The 15,467-nt window shown below is 36.2% G+C and overlaps 1 protein-coding gene across 1 annotated transcript in view; it reads left to right on the top strand.

Annotated features, from left to right (window-relative positions):
* The first annotated feature begins 6,518 nt into the window (after positions 1 to 6,518).
* LOC110440589 overlaps positions 6,519 to 15,467 on the top strand; it is a 170,203-nt gene continuing 161,254 nt past the window's right edge. The window contains exon 1 of the mRNA XM_021483735.1: positions 6,519 to 6,684. The gene's annotated coding sequence lies outside the window, so the exon portion shown is untranslated. The remainder of the gene's footprint in view (positions 6,685 to 15,467) is intronic.

The following is a 15,467-nucleotide window of genomic DNA, read 5'->3' as shown; positions in this document are numbered from 1 at the left end:
CATTGTATGTAATACGGAAGGTGTTGATGTCACCTGTGGTATGCAAACATAAATGACACCCTCTTCAATGGTTCAAATCATAACAAAAAAGAGTAATAACGCTCGGATTATTCTGAATTGCGAGATAAACGTAATTAAAGATCGCTTAAAGGAGATCACTTATGTCAAAGTATAACTTGTTAGGTATCATACATGTTTAAAATATAGAACTGTAAAACGTTGCACAACATTTTTTTACTTTTTTTACCTGAATGGACCAATTGGTGAAATTGTTGAGAGTCCAGTTACATCGTGAGTAGAGTTGTTATTGTGCATCGATGACTCGTTCAATGTGACTGTAACGTTGTTTTGGAAACATCCGCTCGTAGGGTTCGGTTACAGGTTTAGCACCGTATAAGTGTGACCCTATTGTTATCCACATGTTAAACACAAGGGCAGTCCCGCTGCCAATAATGGCTCCTTGAGGTACAACAACGAACACAAGATGACTGCATTTAATAAAACACACATATACCAAAATCTAACAACAATCTACACACTACCCTCAATGCAAAAACGAAAAGCTAAAATATTACAAATAAAATTCTTCGTTGGAGAAAACTCCATGAGAACAATACAATTAGCTTCATTTTTAACGATGTTACATGCTTTTCCTTGTTTAACCACTTGAAATACATTCTTAATATATTTTTATAATCATTTAAATTCATATAAAACGTTTCTCATTATAATCCAGCCTTGTATTGTTTGTTTCGCTTTTATCTAATGCTATATCTGACTTTCCGATAATACACACTATCCAGTTTGCCTTTGGTATCATTCCTCCGAGGAAGAAGAATCCGCATAACGGTCCTGCACACGCCCCAAATATTGAAATTGACATCTGTTGGAAAATTGTCAACATTAAGATTGCCGTTTCCACGTTCTAGGTAAAATATCACCAGAATCATTTTATTTCAGATACACTTAACAAACAACAATAGTAAAAAGAAAATATACTTCGAAAATTTCTGATTCAATGCAAAAGAAAATATTTTTGCAAAATTTATCTAGTAGTGGTCACCACTTAAAATTGTTATCACACTCACATAATTATTAATTATAACCTAGACAGGGTATCATAACACATTCTTCTGACAAGTTACCCAATATAATGGCATACAGAGTATCTTAGGAGACCGCATGAATAATGATATACCATTCCCAAATGTATCTTCCCGTACTGGGTTCGAAATTCAAATATGCTCAACTTCTCTATGTAAAGCAAGTACCTGAGAGACGGATCCTGACATGAAGTTGATTGCAAACGCAAATCCTATGACTACCAGCCCATACCCGAATACTGAAGCATGAAAAAAATATTTTTTAGAATTATTATACCTCATTGGAAAATCAAACAATCTTATTTGCCGAGCGAACATATTACTTATTTCCTTCTGTAACATTTCATATTGCCTTATTGGAGAGTTCTATTAAACATCCGACTAACGGTCACAGTCGGACATGTTGACTATATGAAATTTTGTATATCATAAATCTATTTTATTACATAGGTTTTAAAGTTTTATATTAGTAAATATTCATTAATGTCAAAGTTTTTTTAGATTTGTTTGGCGATTTTCCAAAATATAAATTACAACCATGATGTTGTCTGCAAATAAGAACAAAATCAGAATTGAAAATCGGCACGAAAAACACAAACATGACCTGTAAGACGAATGGTTTTAGTACAGCTCACTAAATAGTTTTACTGCAAATATGTGTGAAATCATTTTTGATGTTTTTAGACATTCCCCTAAAAAATCTTCAACAGTGTTGGCAGATAATGCATTGATCCCAGACGAAAGCGTGCTGAAACAGACAAAATGAATAACGAATTTATAAATTATGTTAGAGATTAGATGAAACAAGAGGAAATGCAAAACGATTTTTGAAGTTTGAACTGATTACAGATGGGTCTTTTTAATCTGGCTGGTTTATCCAACCGAAACGGATTTCTGATCGTTTACTTATAACAGTCCCAGTAACAGAGCGACTGTATTAATATTCGTGACAAAATGGATTTATTAACAGTCTTAGCTTTATGACATATTATGACGTTTATATATATTTACCTGAGAGCGCCACTAAAAAAACAGCTGTTGTAGTTACCATGTAAACATGGCAGTGACCGTAATACATCAAGTCATACAATTACCTGAGAGCGCCACTTAACAAACAGCTGATATAGATACCAGATAAACCGGGCAGTGATCGTAATACATCAAGTACGAAATAAGGCATAAGCTGAAAGTACAAAGTAACCATCAGCTTCTGATACAAAAAATGACATCAGCCTCAGTAATAACCCAACACTTTTAAAAACAAACAGCTTCATGTTGGATTTTCTTTTGTCCAGTTGGCATTCATATAGTAAATGAATGCCAACTCAAAGCCGTTCAATACTGATATTTACCATTTCTGGAATCTATTAACTAAATAAAAAAAATCATTTAACATAAACGTTTTTCAGAATTGAGTCAGATAATGTATAAATCATATATGCTTGGTCATGAACAGAACAGCCATCCCTCATGATAGGGTCAGTGGTATTATAGCCTGTATGAATGCCATCTGAATGTGGTAAGATTATATAGTGTCACTACCATAAACAGATATAAATGAATAGGAACATCTTGTTGAATTAATGAAATCTCAGAGATAAATTCAATTCTTGAACTGGTGTTGTTTATAAACGTCGTCTAAAGGCCACATATCAGAGCAACATAGCCCTAGTACAACAAAAGCCGAGACAAGAAAAACACAAGCAGATGACAATTTGAATAAATACTTTTGCGTAACAATTTGCTACTGTGATTTTTTTTTTTTTATAATAACCTTGTCGAATGCCTTTCATGATAATATAAGATAAAGAAACTGACACAGTAAGCAGATAAGCACGTGTATAACTATTGTTATATATTATATTATATTATTATCCATGGGAGGTAACTTCAACATAAATCAAGAGAAAGCATGTATTGTATCATTTAGTTGGCTGCTTAAAGTTTACATGTTAATGAATCGAAATGGGAATGTAACGATAAACAGTATGTATTTTACCTGATTAAAATTGGTGAGGAACCCGGATTGAACTGGATCACTTTTTAAAATATTGTAATACGAGTAAAGAAGAATCCCACAATATCCCAGGAGCGCGTAGTATCCAATTACCATAGGAACCAGTAGCCAAAATACTCTAAATCATAACAAAATTGATACAATAAACAATAAAGTATATTTCAACCGTGTCACTTTATTGTCCTCATTTTTCGAACGTTATGGTCAAGCTTAAATCCCTAAATAATCCATTGGTTAACTTTGTTTTGCCGAATTATTTCAGTACTAGAACTGAAGTGTTTTAATTTCAAATAATCAATTACGAAAATAACAAAATATTTAAAGTTTACTTAATTCCTCATTAGATTCACAATGGTTAATGCAACAAGATCATATTACACTTATTTATAGTTGATGCAATTAAGTATATGGTCTGAATTTGCATATAACGCATGTAATCTAAACTCGGTAAACGTATCATAACATTAGGGAAATATCTCTGAATAGTGTTTCCGTTAAGTACTGATGAAGTATTAAGAGAGTAAAACTTATGCATCAGTTATGGAAATCAAATGATGCTTACCCCTTAGCAGCTCTCAAACTTCGGACAGACGAGACCCTTTGGACACTAGACTGGTTACACCATCCTGGGAGTACAGTGAAGACAATGCCTGTGACTATGCCCCTGATTGAGTGACGGGTTCTTTGGTCCGGATCAAAGCTGCAAATACAAAAGTAGTTCTCAAAACGATTTCGACGAACATAATGAAATATCTTACTGCGAGTATTCAAATCTAAGACTTAAATAAAAAAAAAAAAAGCGAAATGAATTAATTTCGCTTGTGGGGAACGCGTATTTTCGACTAGAACTTCTTCTAGATTGTCTTTTTAAATCTTTCTACTGGTGGAAAAATGACAAAAAAATATTCATTTTATTCTTGGAATGCCGCGCTCTCAATATTGTTCATTTACCGGATGGATAACGATAGGTTTGGAGTATCCTTGGATCTTAACTGAACATACTATTTATTAAATACAAATACATACAAAATGAATATTTCAACAAATTTCCATTGATACATAAAACACCATTGCTTCCTTAATATTAAAACTCTTAGACTAAAACATTATTGTTTGCAGAACCGTGCCTTCAGTTCAAAAAATTCAGTTTAAAATTAAGTTAAATCAATTTTATAGAAGGATACACTTTTTGATATTTTTCTACAAACAATATTGTAGTTTAATCTCCGGTATATATCAATACTTTGCCAAGCAAGGGAGTAAAAATGATTCTGATACAATTAATATCGAAAACCATAAACACACGTAAAGGGAAACTAGTGGCTGAAGGCGATGAAGACCGTACTTACACAAATAATCCCCGAGAGTTTTTGACTGGTAAAGCTATCACTGTGGGATATTTCAAAAAGTAATAAACTTCCATTATATACCTGCATACACTATCTGGTGAAAATTACTAATCAGGACATAAAGAAAGTTATTTTACACGTAGGTTACTAATGCTTTTTGTTATTTTCATATCTGAATAATCTTTTACATTGTACAATACAATTTTCAACAAATTTATATACATGAATTATGTCAACTTTAATAATGGTTTATACTTAAGAAACTCAAGTCGTCCTCCCTCTGTCGCAATCTTGAACATGGAGTTACGTGTTCCCATAAGACTGCTGCCCTAGTGAGAGAGAAAAACATTGCGCTATGGAAAAGGACAGATATTATTTTATAGTTTGATTTTGCGTCTACACAATACGAAAGAAATTCATAAAAGGTATGTCAGGTGAAACATCGGGATCAAATAAAGATATCAGGAAACGAATCAGAACTCTACATATCATATCGATTTTTACATAGAGAGTACATGACAGTTTAAAGTAAGAAATCATCTAAAGTTCGCTGGCACCTTAACCATGGAACAAATTAGTGATGCTGCGACCGATGGCAATTCCCTACAGACAGTATACAGTGGTTGGAATGATATTTGTAGTTTTCAGATTTGCAAATATATTATGGATACAATCTGACTATAAGTTAACTCAACACAAAGAAGTTAACTACTTTTTGTTGTTATGCTTCAACACATAACAGACGTGGGAACATAGTAACTGGGACAAAACGCATACATTGACATTATTTACTGGGGGGAATACATGTATCACTGTTTCGAAACCCGTTCAAAATAGAAAAAAACACCTCAATTTTAAAGTGTTATAGTTCTTTATTGCGTGTAAAATATTAACGATATTATACAGTTAAAGTATGGGGTTGAGGGATATAGCAAGTTTCTGGTGTCCCGAGACCAGGTGTATTTCCCTTGGCTTCGCCTCGGGAAATAGGCATGGTCAAAGGGCACCAGAAACTTGCTATATCTCTCAACCCCATACTTTATCCGTTTTATTATACCGATACACACTGGAGAGATAGTATTAACTAGAAAATATTTGTAAACCATAAGCTGTATAGCTTCACGTCCCTTTTGATGGCAATGGAGCCAAATGCTTCAGAGTTCAGTAGCAAGCTCCGCCCACCTCGCGCGTCGATCCGAGTTCGGTAACAAACTCCGCCCACCTCTCGCCTGATTGACTCGGCGGAAACACCCGAGTGTAGGTCTCTTTTAGTTCCCATACTAACACAAAGGACTAAAACACAGTCAACAAAAGTGGAGATATATTCGATTTAACCAATTACTTTTAGATAGAATAAGTAAAGTAGAGGTGTATTAAAATTTCTTTTTTTACATATTTATATGAATTATAAGGGTATGTAATACCACCTTAATGCTAACAGCTGCTAATCCGATGAAAATCATTACAAACTGGAAGGCGTCTGTCCATACTACACTCTTGATTCCTCCCTGCAATAAAAGTACCACTATTGTCAGATCCTAATTGTAATTATGCTTTCTTACAAATCATTCCGCTGTATCCACATATTGTTGAGTTCACCAAGCGCATTTACAAGTTCCATGATATATATCTGGTAATACATTATAATTTGTTTGATAAATTAACGTCATTCATTTTTCTTAATAAATATGGAAGGGGATCACCGCCATAACTATTTTTTATAGAAGTAGTTACTTCTGGTTTGGAATCTAATTCTATGTACATTTGTATTATTTCTCTAGTTGATAAGTTATACAATTAGTGACTTCTGGTTTTGAATCTAATTCTATGTACATTTGTATTATTTCTCTAGTTGATAAGTTATACAATTAGTTACTTCTGGTTTTGAATCTAATTCTTTGTTCATTTGTATTAATTCTATGTTCATTTGTATTGTTTCACTCGTTTACAAATCTATTGCGTGTTCATTCCATGCTATGCTAGTTTTACCGATCGCGATTTCGACATCGTTTATGACTGGAGCGACGCTTGTCGCCTAAATGAGGAACTAAAATTCTAGAATTCATTCTAGAATTCATTCTAGAATTTTAGTTCTAATTAAGACAACAGCCGGCGCTTAAATCGCCAACGAAATTCGCGGAAAATAATGCTCGCTCCCTTAAACCGGAAACATACCCGATTGTGGCAGTAGATTTTGGAAAATGCAGTCGACAGTGTATTAATGTCTGATTAGCATTAATCTTCAGAGCTCAACACAAACACCGTCAGTGAGTTCGCCATGTTTATTCGGGTCTACTCGCCCGGATGTAGAGCACGTGTGTACTACATGTTACATAACATATAAATCAACATACGGAGTAAGGGAGGTAACTCCAAGATACTGATGCATCTCCCTTCTTTGAGTAAACCAAATGATTACCACTATTATATAATTAGTAATAGGAATTATAAATTCATGAGAATCAAGTAATTGAATTAGTGACTATTTGATCACATGCAAAGTTAATTCTGCAAATAAATGAAATCATAGTAATTAATTAAAGTTCATGGTAATTAAGATTTAATTGCTTAAATCTGGAGTTCACTGTCCATGGAATGTTTTGGTTGTACTATTAATTTGTGATGTCTGGAGATCACTGTACACAGAATGTAAGCGAAATTGTCACACGATCACTGTCCATGGAATATAAACACAAATCATATCATTGTAGTTAAATGTTCACTGTCCATAAAATTTGAACACAAATTATAACACTAATGTCTGCAATCCTGTTCATAAATGTAAACACAAATTACCATTCATGCCCGCAATCATTGATTAATTAATTATATGGAATCACATTGATACAATGACTTTAGGTTTGCAAACCCTGCCAGATCTGGACATATAGGGCTGTACTGTGGGAACAGTTTCAGGCTGTTTTGGGTGTGAGATGGGGTTTTGGGACACTTTTGGGGGTAAGTGTGCTAGATAACTGAGTGTTGCCATTGTATGTTACTTGGGGTTCGATTACAGTTGGCATAGGTAGATCCAAATCTACTGAAGGATGGGGATTGGACCTATTTGAGAGATGACGCCTATTTCGACGATACATCTTACCTGCTGATTCAACAAGGAAGGATCTGTCAGCTACTTGGCTTAAGATTGTAGCTGGCTTCCAGGTCTTATCTGACTGTTGAACATGAACTTTTTGACCTACCTTTATGCGAGGAAGTTCCTTGGAACCTTTATCGAACTGCTTCTTTTCCTCCTTTCGTTTGGCTTCTAATTTGACCTTGACCTCTGCATGGTTTATAACCTTGGGAATAAGTTCCTGGGACACAGTTGGTAATACTGAGCGGAGTTGTCTCCCTTGGAGGAGCTGAGCAGGGGAGTAACCTGTGTCTAAAGGGGTCGTGCGGTATTCTAGCATACCTAAGTAGGGGTCACGGCCATCGTATTTAGCCTTTATGAGTAATCTCTTAGCAATTTGGACATACTTTTCTGCTAGGCCATTAGATTGTGGATAGCGGGGGCTGGAGGTGACATGTAAGAATTCATACTGTCTGGAAAAATCTGCAAATTCTTGTGAGGAATACTGTGGGCCGTTGTCCGAGACAACTTTTTCGGGTATTCCAAATCTGGTGAATATGGGTTTGAGTGCATTGATAACAGCTTTGGATGTGGTGCTGTGTAGTTGGGTAACCTCAAAATAACAGCTATAGTAGTCTACTACAACAATGTAGTCCTTGCCGTCAGATTCAAATAGGTCTGTGGCTACTACTTGCCAAGGGGATAGTGGAATGGGGTGTGGTGCGAGGGGCTCTTTGGCGTTTGAGTAACTGTGCTTAATGCACACTGGGCACTCTGATACAAGTTCGGTTACATCAGCATTTAACTTGGGCCAGAACACGGAGCACCGTGCTCTTTTAGGGCATTTTTCTATGCCCATGTGTCCTGTGTGTAGGGCATTGAGTATTTCGGGCCTAAGGGATTTGGGTATGAGAACCTTCGTACCCTTGATTATTAGACCATCTACATAGGACAATTCGTCTCTGTGGTTCCAGAACTCTAGGATGGAAGGGGGGCAATCCCTCCTTAACCCTGGCCACCCATTGAGTATAGTGTTTATGAGTGTTTGGAACTGTGTATCGACGTTTGTGCTATCTCGCACCTTTTCTAGCTTTCTATCACTGATAGGGATAGAGGTGAGTATGGTATGTACATGTGCGTCCATACCTTTTGAGAGGCTTTGGTATGTGTCAGAAAGGAAGTTGCGTGACAATGTGTCGGCAACGGGTATCTGTTTGCCGGGTACATACGCTAAGTCTAGGTCGTACTTCTGTACTCTGAGGAGCATGCGCTGTAGACGTGGGGGAGCTGCATGTAATGACTTTTGACTGATAGGAATCAGGGGCTTGTGGTCAGTTNGGGGGGTGTACTACAGGGGGAACACTGGGGTCTGTTTTGATGTGACATTCACCCTTAAGTAGGCCTATACCTTCAAAAACATCTTTGTATTCAGATAGAACTGTGTCTTTGTTTAGGGGTTGCGAGTCACTTACCTTTGACACGGGACTGTCAACACTGCATGTGTATACCAGCTTTATGAGGCCCAAATCGAGACATGGTCTCATACCAAGTATTGGTGTTGATTGAGTTTTGACTACATGGAAGTAAAGTTCCACTGACTTACCTTTATGCTGACATGTCAGCTGACAGCTGCCCAAGGTATCTAAGGTGTGACCACTGTAAGCAGATAACTTCTCACTTGAAGGTTGGAGTTTACCCTGGTTCCCTAATGTTTCAAACAAAGAGTTAGGCAAAATGTTGGCTTGTGAGCCTGTATCAAGTTTAAACCTAACAGGGACTTTTTTGGGTCCTACATGAAGGGTATAGAAAGCTTGGTTAGCATTACTGGGAGTTTGAATAGAATCAATGAAAAATTCATCATTTGAATCTGAACTATCTGGCAGAGCTTCCACATCATGAACCTTAGCACCCTTAAAGAAACATTTTTTTGAGAAATGATTGTATTTGTTACATGACTGGCATTGTTTGCCTTTTGCTGGACATATTGCAAGTTTATTGTGTTGGAACCCGCATCGTCCGCACTCAGATTGTCCTGATTTCTGCGCACTGCCACTAGAATGTCTCTTCATGTCACCGTTCATGTGTCCATGTGCTTGCTGTCTGCTCCCAGGATAGCTTGGTTTGTGCCCATTGGAATGCCTGCCCGCCCGGTGTTCGTTGGTTCGACGTTGATGCCCGCTCGGAGCACCTCTTTTCACACTGTGTACTTCTTGCTGTGTCATGCTTTTTAATTGTTGCTGTGAATATTCGTACGACTGCGCTACTTGGATCGCTTTGTCCAGGGTAAGTTTTTCTCCTTCGTTTATTAGTTTTTCACGCACCTTGTCAGATGAGGTGCCAAACACGATTCTATCACGAATCATCTCGTCGCAGCTTGCATACGCACAGTCTCGAGCTAGAACTCTCAGTTTTGTCACGAACTGTTCTATCGTTCCTGCGCCCTGGACTTCATTATTGAATTTGTACCGTGCAAAAATTGGATTTAACTTCGGTTGCACATACGCTTGGTAGCGATCGTAGAGAGTTTGCAGTTTTTTACGTGCTTCTGCATTTTCTTCCGTATCTAGGTCAGTCCAGGTGTTTCTAATTTCACGTCCCTTATCTCCGATCCACAGGAGAAGGTAGTTTACTTTAATTTCCTCTGCTTTGTCAGCGAGGGGCCCGTCAAAGATCAATCGCACGTGGCTTTGAAATTTTCGCCACTGCTCTGGTAGGTTTGATGCTTCCCAGTCAATTTTGGGAGTCGGTATTCCTGACAAGTCCATTTTCACTCAAGTCTGCGTTGTAATGAACCTTCTGGCGAGGGTTTCGTAGTCTGACACCATGTATTAATGTCTGATTAGCATTAATCTTCAGAGCTCAACACAACCGTCAGTGAGTTCGCCATGTTTATTCGGGTCTACTCGCCCGGATGTAGAGCACGTGTGTACTACATGTTACATAACATATAAATCAACATACGGAGTAAGGGAGGTAACTCCAAGATACTGATGCAGACAGTGCGGTAAGTCTTGGTTATGACGGCAATTGAACTGTAATCTATTTAGGTTTGAGCCAAAATTGTTTGTATCGTAGCAGAAAATCGTCATATTTATAGTTAGGATGCCGTAGCCATAACGAAATCCCACAAGTATTTGGTAACTGGCAAAATGTTAACTCTGCACACAGGGGTTCGTTACAAATGCATATCTGAAATACAGAACTGATATTGGTGCTGTCATAGCTTGACAAAGGGACAAGTCGGTCTTGGAAGGTTGCGACACGTTTAATACGTTGTGTAGAAAGTAAAACTTTGATATCAAGTATCCAATCGCAAGTGTTTGAAATTCTGACTGTAAATTGAGATAAAAATCATATAAAAAATAAGGGTATTAGGCTACTACCTAAAAAGTAGCAATACCCTTATGTTTTATATGATTTTTATCTCAATATTTACAGTAAGGATTTCAAATACCTCGGAACCATATGTACATTTTTTTCCTGTTCATGCTTCATAATTAATTTTGATAAATTTGAGAAGTGGATGCAAATTTCATATTCAGAACAGCATACAGTGATCAGCTAATTAAAACTAACCGCCTGAAATTAGCATAAAAATCAAGATTTAAATTTTCTACTGTTATTAGATGATGACATCAGATTCAATCAAGTATGCCTCATTCGAGGAAAATGTGCATAACCCTGGCCTGCCCATATGCATTTGTTGCAGATGTCATATTAAAACTTGTCTCATATAGGAGATGATAAATCTATAGCTATAGTTCATGGGAACAGTGGTTATTGAGTGATATTGGATGTCAATATTGTTGACCAATTATCAAACATATCTTTGATTTAAGTTAATTTGAAATACTTGTTTTAAGTCGTTATCATTTTTTTTCATGTGCATTATGTACAACATTTAGCAAATATTACTGAAATCTCAATGACATAATTGTTGTAGGTCTGGTTCGGTCAGCATGAAGTGTTATGAAGTGCCAGTTTGCCAACCTGATCACTGGTTTTTGACAGCAGACCGTCTACTTCCTTGATACCTGAACAACTCCTACAGTGAAGAGGCATTTCCTGAACAATGGAGGTAGTGCATATAAAAATGTATCATGTTTCACAATGTTTGAAACTGTTTATATGCTGGTATGTGTAAATTATTTTTAGGTCACCACCCGTCTGTAAACTTTAAGATATTTTCTTAAGAACCGGGGAATGAATCTTTTTAAACTTGGTAAGCTTCATCCTTGGTGTCCACTTGTCCTGAAGTCGAACAGCTCAGTGGATTTTGACTACATTTGGCCTGGAGTTAGAGTATCCTTGGTCAAAGGGGACCCAATTTTGTATAAACAGAGGGTGTGACCCTCCTGGGGGCAGAGGAGCGGGGTCCAATAGGGGGGAAATATTGATAAGTGTTTAAATTATTCTCTTTCAATATGCTGAGAGACAGAGCCTATAGTTGCAGTACATGATGTATTTAATCACAATATGTTCCCGTGATGTTTAAATATCCAGTTGAGGGATTCAGGCCCTCTAGGCCTCTTGTTTGTCTCTTTATTTTTTTTTTACATCTAATGGTAACTAGTGATGGGCCAATACTTGATAATATAACTCAAAATTGATCAGCTTGCCTTTTCAATTATTGATTACGGGTACAAATTCCATAATTTGATCTGTCCATTACTGAACTCAAGTGTCAAATGTAGATTGTAAGTCTGAGCTATTTATTTTGTTAAAGGCTTAACAAAAAAAAATCAGGTTGGCTTCCTGTTACATGTTAAATGATTCCTTGAAATTTTACCAAAATAATAGGTAGGCATAAAAAAATAGGATGGTTTCCTGTTACATGTCTGAACAAAAATAGGAATTAGGGTTGGGTACATGTACATGTAGTTAATGTTTTTTCCTTTTTCACAACGCTTATGTAGGAAGTGATTCTGACTTTAACAGTGCTTCCTTGAAATTTGACAAAAAATAGAGGAGGCACAAATCATTAGGGAGGGTAACTGGAAACAAACAACATTTCTTGTTTGGCTCAATATTTATTATATGATTGATGTTATAGTTAATTATGTAAAATACTGAAGCAGGAAACCTAATGTATAGTTAACAACTCTGTCTATTGATTCAGTAATTAAGCACCATAAAATTATAGACTTCATAATTATGCAATCAGTTTACTACTTCCAGTAAACTGACCATCGGATATGCTTTTGAAACCAGATGCCTGTCACTTAGGTGACATTTAATACAAAGACATATTAAACACACTACAATTAAACTTCATGCTGATCAATAAAAGAATTTAATATTTTGTTTAGTTACCTAAATGGAATGTCAAGATTTATATGGATAACCCGTCATAGTTTTAACTTGTTATTTGAATTGTCCTCTTTATTCAGCGACATCCTCGAGACACAATAACAGAAGCTTTCTAAAGACATGCAAACCATGAGATGGAAACTTGCTTTGTAATTCACTACCAGTGACTGGCAGTCCTGAAACAGGTGGTTAGCTTAAGTATATTCAAAATGAGGTGTTATTATAATAAATTAGTCCTATTATCATAAACACAGTTTCGAAGTTCCATAGTGGGATCTGTATATATACTTAAAATATATGTTTCTTCTATGAAATGATGCTGATGTATTCAAGGTATATTATGTTTTATTGTAGGTTTAGTATGAACCAACTTTTAGTCAAATTTCAAAAATTGAATGGGTGACCTCGCAGAGTATATATTGCTATTCTCCCACAAAAGCATATCATACAGTTACAACTATCATATCTACAGTGTCTATGTCTGATTCATGACAATATTTTATTTTTATTTTTTCTCCAGAATGTCCAACTTTTCTTGGCAAATCCAGACCTACCATCAGGATGCAGTGTCATGTAAGACACTGCAAGAGCTTTGTCTTTCTGGGATTCCTAAGCCTTTGAATGGAGAAAACAAGACATTGCTGCATATATGACGATGAAAATACCATATTGTTGGACATTAATTAAAAAGAGCATTGACCAATGACATGTATACCGTGGCTAGTGATTGATAATTGTTGTGATTTTTCTGATTTGGCCATACAGTCAGAATGAAGGAAAGACAAATATCATGGTTCATGAACTTCAGATACACTTTTAAGCTCCTCTGGTACAAACTGTCATAATCTTATGGTATAGTGAAGTGTCTGTCATAAGTCTGTCTGTCAACTTTTTCTTTAAATTACTTTTTTAAATTGAAAATCACAGGGCCCTTATATTTGGTCAGCAAGTACTTGGGATAAATACTTTAAAGTTTCATCATGTAGATTACCTTGACCTTCTTTCAAGGTCACAGGTGTCCAAAACAGGCATCAGTTTCTTAAAAACTGGTCTTGAGTCATGATATTTCATGATGATTATATTTTATTCAGTATTCCTTTGCATTGCTTTGTTTAAAAAATATTTTTTTCAAATTGTTCCATCAAATATATGTACATGTATGTAGATATATGTAATGACAGCATACTTGTTGATAACTTTGTCGTAGCGATTGTTTTGTTAACTTTTATGCATATTGATATTTTTTTATGAAATTAAATCATTGACTGATGTAAATATGTATGTTGTTATTTATCTTCATCTTTGTATGTTTGCCTCACAACAGAAACGTATACGTCTCTGCTCACAAGTTACATTTTTTATTCCCAGCCCCTACTCAACGAAGTTTGCAGAGGATGAATAAATGGATTCGTTCTCGCCCTCCATTCCCATTAAGAAAAAGTGTTGGGTCCATTTCTGGGTACATCTAGGTAATACATGCATAATGATGGCATCAATGACACAGCTATAGGGACACTGATTAATGTGTGTAGATGCTGAATTTGACTTACATTTTAGACTCCAGTGACTCCTTCTACATTGTACATCAGTGCACATTAAGAAAAGTTGTGTAAGTCCATATCTCAGTAACAAAAACTATTATATGGTTAATACTTAAATTAATGATGCAGGTAGGGTTGCTCTAGTGAATGCATACATGCATGATGAGGATGTTTAAGCTGACCTTTCATTAAACACTTGAGTACCTTTATATTATTTTAAATATAAATGTAACAGGAAAGAGAATAGTGTGCTTCCACCGGGGATCGAACCCTTGATCTCCAGGTTCCTAGTTGGACGCTCTACCACTGAGCTAAAGGGAAATTCCCTCTAGCTCTAAGCTAGGAGGCGACCTTAATCCTAATGTACAATTGAACCCTGCCACACTACTCCAACCTTTTAAAATGTGTTCGCCCTCGGACACCACAACCCATGTTCTAACTCCCTGTCACTACAGGAAGGGCCACAGACACCATTTGTAACAAGAAAGAGAATAGTGTGCTTCCACCGGGGATCGAACCCTCGATCTCCAGGTTCCTAGTCGGACGCTCTACCACTGAGCTAAAGGAAAATTCGCTCTAGCTCAAAGCTAGAAGGCGACCTTAATCCTATGTACAATTGAACCCTGCCACATAAATAAACTTTAACCTTAAAAGGGAATTGCATATCTTGGTAATTGTAAACGCTGCATAGATATTAACTTTAAAAAAATGTTCAGTGTTGCAAACTAAATATATTTGTCATTATATTAGAGCAATTAAAGGTTATTTATTTGATTTGAATTATTCTGTTAGAAATATATAACCATTCACAATTGTATAATTTACCACAGAATTAAGTCTGTGAATTTACTAAATTTTGACATGGACATCTGCTATGGACTTGTCTATGAAGCAGTGGATATTGATGACAGCACGTTTTTGTTGGGTTTGAAAGTTTGTATGATTTTGTTTCAATTTAACATTCTTATCAAAAACTCCTGTTTCATTGGTATGGACAAAAACAGATAATGGTTTACTCTGATTGACTCTAAAAATAACTTGTTAGGTGGAGGAAGTTGGTTCATATTCTTCTAT

The sequence above is a fragment of the Mizuhopecten yessoensis genome, unplaced genomic scaffold (genome assembly GCF_002113885.1).
Source record: "Mizuhopecten yessoensis strain PY_sf001 unplaced genomic scaffold, ASM211388v2 scaffold11185, whole genome shotgun sequence".
Taxonomy (NCBI): Eukaryota; Metazoa; Mollusca; class Bivalvia; order Pectinida; family Pectinidae; genus Mizuhopecten; species Mizuhopecten yessoensis.
The sequence above is the reverse complement of the archived record's forward strand: the minus strand, read 5'-3'. Positions and strand labels throughout refer to the sequence as shown.